This window comes from Carassius auratus, chromosome 3, assembly GCF_003368295.1.
Source record: "Carassius auratus strain Wakin chromosome 3, ASM336829v1, whole genome shotgun sequence".
Taxonomy (NCBI): Eukaryota; Metazoa; Chordata; class Actinopteri; order Cypriniformes; family Cyprinidae; genus Carassius; species Carassius auratus.
The window spans coordinates 3,518,726-3,525,805 of record NC_039245.1 but is presented as its reverse complement, the minus strand read 5'-3'; the positions used below and the strand labels follow the sequence as shown (position 1 = coordinate 3,525,805).

The 7,080-nt window shown below is 35.1% G+C and overlaps 1 long non-coding RNA gene across 1 annotated transcript; it reads right to left on the bottom strand.

Moving 5' to 3' along the window:
* Positions 1-4,042: 4,042 nt before the first annotated feature.
* On the bottom strand, positions 4,043-5,491 carry LOC113041473 (uncharacterized). The gene is made up of 3 exons (XR_003275397.1): positions 5,444-5,491; positions 5,244-5,344; positions 4,043-4,101 (listed from the first exon to the last, which is right to left on the bottom strand). It is a non-coding gene; the product is annotated as an uncharacterized LOC113041473 (long non-coding RNA).
* Between the last annotated feature and the right edge of the window lie 1,589 nt (positions 5,492-7,080).

Here is a 7,080-nt window from a genome sequence, read left to right as displayed (position 1 = left end):
CGTCTATGTCATTAAATCCACGATCGGAAAAAACACAGCCGAAACTTGTACCAACCCGGAAGTATGATTTTCTGCACAGAAATTCCATGTGGCCACATTTACCATGAGAATCCATCTCTTTAACACTGTGAACAATTCTGAATACATGAAACACCATTGTACCCCCCCCCCCTTAATACACCCATTGCTTATTTATTGTGCTTTATGCTGTAACATTACAAAAGAAAATAGAGAACTGAATTCATAACAACAAATCAAAGCAGGGATCATGAAAACAATGAAAGAAAAAGAAACAAGCATCCTAGTTGGTCCTGGCTGCATGGCCTCTGTGACCATCGACAGCTGATCTGGACCAAAAAAAGAGGGGAAATGTGTGAGAAATGGTCATGAGTTTATCACAAGATAAATATTGAAGATTTAGATTCCGCTTTTGCCAGTCTTAGGGCTTCAACAACTGAGAGAAAGACAGTCTCAGTTGAATGTCCATTTCTGAAGCCAGTAGTAATAATTAAAGGAATAGTTCGCCCAAAAATTTATTTTAAAATCTACTGAAAATTTCCTCACCCTCAGGCCATCCAAGCTGACGAGTCCGTTTCTTACCAGATCAGATTTGAATCGATTTAGCATTACATCACCGCAGCGAATGGGCACCACCAGAATGAGAAAAGCTGCATGTTTTAAATATACAAATCCATCATTAAGGCATTTTAACTTCAAACCATTGATTCCATAACTCCATAATTATGGATTATAAACTCATGTTTTGGCTAGAAATTATGGTTTAAATGCCTTAGTCCCATTGGAGTCCCACAGATTACTTGTGGATTACTGTAATGTTTTTCTCAGCTGTTTGAACTCTAATTCTGATGGCACCCATTCACCGCAGAGGACCCGCTGAAAATCAACTGATGCAATGCCAAATTTCTCTCCGATGAATAAACAAACTCCTCCACATCCTGGAGTCAACCTCAAACAAATTGTAGTTTTTTGGGATGAACAATTCATTCAATGTACAGTTAGATATTTATAGCCACTCATTGTTTAAACAGTATTGCTTTTTTTCCGTGTCAGGGAACATAAATTGTCTGAATATACAATCACATTAAAGAGTAACTTAATGGTCATTCAAATTAAATTTATTTATTTTTGGCAGTGTTTTAAAGTATATTTTTTTAGTTGTGACAGTTCTTGATCCAAGGAATATCAGTGTGTATCAGCTACTGTAACATTCGTATTGTTTGTAAATATTAGAGCAAAGCAGGCTTTTGAGTCAATCCAGAAGCACTTTTGAAGAGTTCAGGATTATAACCAAAATGAATACTAAATCAAAGTACATAAATGGCTATCATCAAATTCTCAGAAATATTTTAATCCAAAATAAATTTTATGGAAACTGGAATCAGAAAAAGAGAATAAGTATAATTGTCGATCAAACCGAATTGAATCAAGATCAGAACTAAATTAAGTAGACATTCATCAATCCGATACTCGCTATCGGCATCGGCTCCGATACCGGTATTTTCTGCAGATCGGGTATTGGTCAGACGAGATCCATCCAAATACGATATTGTGCGTATACTGTTTTATGTTATTGTTGAGCCCCATGAAAGACACAGAAACATTATAAAGAACCAAAACGTTTTTGTGCACATATTTCAAGTGTTCCGAATCAGTTCCATAGTTCATTGTGAGGTACAGATTAAAACTATAAATTAATAAGTCATTAAATTCAAGTTCACATAAACTCTTCTTTCCTGCTGCGGCTGTCTGTCATTCTCAATTCAGCAATCATACTGCATATCTTTAGTAACTACAGTCAAAACGATGAAACTCTCTTCAAGAGCACACAGTATCTGAGGTTAAAAACTGTTCAAAGAAAAGGCTCAATAAACTAACGCACTGAATTAATACACTAAGTATCAATATCTGGTGACTCCGTGTTGTTTCAAGCGCATCATTCTGTGGACGAGATGCACATAAGCGCTTGGTGCTGCTCTGTATATGGGCCCTTTTAGTATTATAAATTATACTTTTCTGCGCAATTAAAGAATATTAATAGTCTTTCTTGTTCTGTCCTATCTATCATATGTTGCTGCCTTTATTACTGTGCTATAGATATAAAGTAATGTCTTTTACATTTCTATATAAATGTTTATACTTGTTTTTTCATGAATGTATTCATGAACAATACAAAGAGCAATGTGTAACATTTTACCAGAATTTAGACTTATGTCACTTTTATTTGTAAATAAAATATTTCACTAGTTTTTATACAATTATTGTGCACCTGTGATTTTTCTAGAATCTTAGAGTATCTTTTGCTGCTGAATTATCCGCGAACCTAGTTTATAATAGTGTTTTTATCATAGATTATGATTATATATTTTTTAATTTGTTCTTTTTCATTAAAATGAAGTTTATATGTAATAGATTGTTTAACACACAAAAGATTTATGATCAGGTCAACACAGAGAAGTATAGAAATTGTACATTATTTAAAAAAGAAAAACTGTGCTGGTATCGGATTCACTGTAAAAAAGAATTTGTTGAGTCAACTAAAAATATTTTGTTACCCCGCTGCCTAAAATTTTTTTGTTATCTTGACAAAAAAAATCTTGTTGAAACAACTTCAAACTAGAGTGGAGTTAGTCCAGGTAACAAATTTCTTTAAGTTGACTTGACTATTATTTTCTAGTCCAGTCAACTAAATCATGTTGTGTCAACAGGGATTTTTTTTTACTTCGATCAATAATCATAAACAAATGTTACTCCACTGCCTTAAATGTTTAAATAAAGATGACAAAACACTTTTTTAAATGTAATTTATTTAATGATAGAGACAACACTTTCATTCACATTTAAATTGAACAAGCAATTTGCTGTCAACACATCAACTGATAATTGATAAACAAAACAAAAAATGCAAAATACAAACACGTCTAAAGATCTGAACCGACACTTGAAAGTGTGATGTATAATAAATAACATTGGCTTGGGATTGAGAAACAAATAGTTGCATTTCAATTCATCAGATCAAAACCACAGGGATTGTTTTTAATTTCACAATGCAATATGAAAATCAGAAGGTTGAACTCTGATTATTAACCCTGCACAAGTTCACATGCACTCCCCCCACCATAATGCAAGTCATGGTCAAAATGAGAAACCAAGATATATGTAATATAATATCACAATTAGTTACAAAAAATTAGTGTACTGTACTTCTGTATAATAAGATATAAATGGAATGAATGCACATGGAAGCACAAAGATCTAAAGTCAGATTCTAAATTTCATAGCACAACATGACCAGACAGAGGTGTTAACATCAGAAGGATCTTGAAAGTTTCCAAACTCGTCCCCCATCATAATGCTACATACTGAAAATGTGTACATACTGTTTAAGAAAATGAGAGGTGAAAAAAACATTTGTTTACATGAGAACATGCATATTCCAAGTCATGACATGATAAACTTTAATGTACATTCTATATAGTGAAAGGCACAAAAGAACCTTTCCTTATAAAAAAAAAAAAAACACTACTTTTTAAGAAAGAGTGCGGTGGAGCCGATGGACACATCATGAACACTGAAAAGTGAAAGTGACATGACATACATTTGTGCTCTTCATTTAACCCATCCAAAGTGCACACACACACACAGCAGTGAACACACACCGTGAACACACACCTGGAGCAGTGGGCATCCATTTATGCTGCAGTACCCGGGGAGAAGTTGTGCCTTGCTCAAGGACACCTTATTTGTGGTGTTGAGGGTGGAGAGAGCGCTGGACATTCACTCCCCAACACCTACAGTTCCTGCCGCGGTAGCGAGCACATGGTGGGAGCAGCTGATCTTCACAAGTTTTTGCAGAGCCTCAATGGTGTATTTAATGCGCTGGAGGTAGTGGATGTTCACTGCATACAGACCCATTAGGAGTCCATATGCCTTGGGGACATGGGAGATGTCAGTGATGACAGGATGTCCAAATGAGACCAATGTTGGTTATTCCTTGGGAAGCACATCACATTGCTGTTCCTCAGTTACAATCAGAATGCCCTCTTCAATTTCTTTCTCAACATCCTTAATGTCACTGGATGGCTGGGAAAAGAAAAAAATATTACATTACTTATTTATGGCAATAGGTGGGTGTTTTTTTCAACAGTCCAAAAGTAGTCAAATAATGTGCATCAATTCATAATAAAAAGTACCTCACATGGCTCTGAGAGGTGAATAATGTCCTCCTGTAGCGAATCCATGTGTTTTTGTAATAAAAATAAATACATATTTAAAATGTTATTCAAAACATATTTAAACCCTTTTCTCTCACTTTCGTGAGAGCCATTCCGGGTGGATGAAAATAGGGGTCATGCATGCACCGGTGATTAGTGACGAACACGGAAGAGCGGAGGAGAGACAACAATACGCCAATCACAAAGTAGAATCACAAAATTAGGCTTGCACGTATGATAGTCAGTGGAAGAGAAAAAAAAGTGTTTACAACTTTTTAAATATGGATATTTTTCTTACAAAAAGTGCATCGATTTGCGACAGGAAGCCTTTATTCACCCCCCAGAGCCATGTGAGACACGTTTTATTGATGGATGGGTGCTTTTTATTTGACTATTTTTGGACTGCTGAGAAAAAAAACACACCTGTCTGCTGCCATTAAATAACTTGGAAGAGCCAGGACAATTTTAAATTCAACTCAGATCAGATTCGTCTCAAAGAAGAAAATCACATAGGGTGCCTTGAGAATGAGTAAAACATGGCCTAATTTAATTTTTTTGGTGAAACAATCCTTTAAGCAAAGTTGCTAATGGCCAATATGCTAGAACTGAACATTTTTCAGGATTCAAAACAGTACTCAGCAAAATAATAAAGAATGGCTATGTCCATAAACAGGGTTTCTGGTGGTTTTATGAAGATAAATTCAACACTTTATAAAGACATTTTAAATACCAATTATAGAAAATTCACGGAATAAAACTGGGGAAAATAATGTCAAATTATGTTCTCTAAATTTTGAAGCTGTTTTCCAATGCAAATATCTACATTTTCGTAAAGGGTTCACCCAAGAAAGAAAAAGAAAGAAAATTGTCATTTACTAAACCTCAAGTTGTTTTAAACCTGAATTAGTTTATTTCTGTTAGTCCCAGTCCCAGATCGTCTAACACAGTACACAGATCGTCTAACAACGAGTTACAACCCCAGATCACCCAGATTTCTTCTTCTTCTATTACCTGGACCACATCACTGCAGACTGATGGTGCTCAGATCGGTCATCCACAAGCGTGATCCCAGCAGTTATGTCCTTGATGAATTCCTGCGCAGAGCCTGTGTGCTTTAATAAAAACAAAGGGATGCATTAAACAGGGCCTTACAATTGTAAAGCATATAGACTCCAATAGATGTGCATTTATAAATAAATAAATTTACTTACAACTTCGTCCAAGCTCTACAATGTAAATGCCATTTCCATTGTGTCTGCATATCTTTTTGATGGATAACTGCAAAAGGACTCGCTGCGGTCCATCCACAGGATTATTGAATTCTGCGCTGAATCTTCAGTCATTCAAAAATATCATAAACATGAAAAATACAAAAACATGTTAAAACACTGTAAAATAATAAACATACATATAAATAAATCTTTACAGAGAAAGACAAATGTATTGACAAGTTTGTATTAAATGCCAAAGACAAACTATACCATCCAGACAATGCTTTTAAATGACACAACACATAATTATAACACAATAAAAGGAAATTTAACACATTTGTGTCGATCGTTATTGTATCTCTATTTATACAAGATATATGATATTATTACTTTTATTCTAAAATATATAGGTTTAAACGTACGCAATTTACTTATGACCGTATATTCACCATAGACTATATAAAAACAGATATTCACGCAGTATTACACTGGGTTCTAGGTTCTAGCGAGGCACTTGAATGACTAACGTTACTTCAGAAAACTGAAAGAAGAGTTTGTAACGCTACCTTCAGAACTTCATCTGAACCGTAGACTGTAAAAAAATCATCAGAACTAAGCTTATGTCAGCGATATCAAATGTAACGTTAAGATACGCGCTCCAGAAGAACTCTGAGGGAGGTGCTCATCTATGGTGCTCATTTGTTTCCCTTATAACATGCAGAAAAGACACAGTTCGAGTAGGAATCTTCTTTTTTCTCCTAATGTTTCATCGATGTATATTCTGACGAATGTCTTACGCTGTCAGGTTTAGAGCAGTTCCTTTTTTTTTTTTATTCCCGCCGTTCTTAATCCATACAGTGATCCGCGTTGAGCTCTCGCGCTCTGTTTGCACGGCCTCTAACGCAGCCCTGGGCTCAAATAATACATACAAACTATATTTTTATCGTGCTCCACATAAGTTTAGCTCCGCTGTCCCGCATGGGAGAATATCTGTTTTAATATTTATAAGGAGAATACTGTGGAACCGCCTGTATTTTGAGGCTTCAGAGTGCCGCGAAACGAACATTTACATACAGTAACTTACATACAGAATATACGACTCTTTAAACCATACTTACTCTTCTGAGACAACAAATGTAATTTTACACATTAAGCCAATAAATACGAATATTTTACTTACCAAAGTTGTATTCTAGTCAAATGTCCAAACTTTGAGGAGAAACTGACTAGAATGGCTGACGACCTTCTTCTCTCTTCAACAGCATTCAGGAGAATGACGAGATCTCGCGATAAGTGATGTTGTGAACGTGATATTGCTATTGAATTGAGTCAACAAATTTTTTTAAGTTATGAGGACAAATGACCTAGTTCAGTCAACTTTCAAACTAGTTGAGACACTGAAAACTTAAAATTTTTAGTTGAATGAACAAATTCAGTAACTGCAAGTTGTGTCAACATAAAAAAATTCATTGAAACAACTAAACTGCTAAATAATTTTTTACAGTGTTGGATCGGTATCGGCAGATACTCTGAATTTTTGGTTATGGGATCGGTTCTGAAAAAATTGTATTATTGCATCACTAGAATTAAGAGCCTGTGAATCAAATGGAATTATGAAATCTCTATCAATCCCCAGC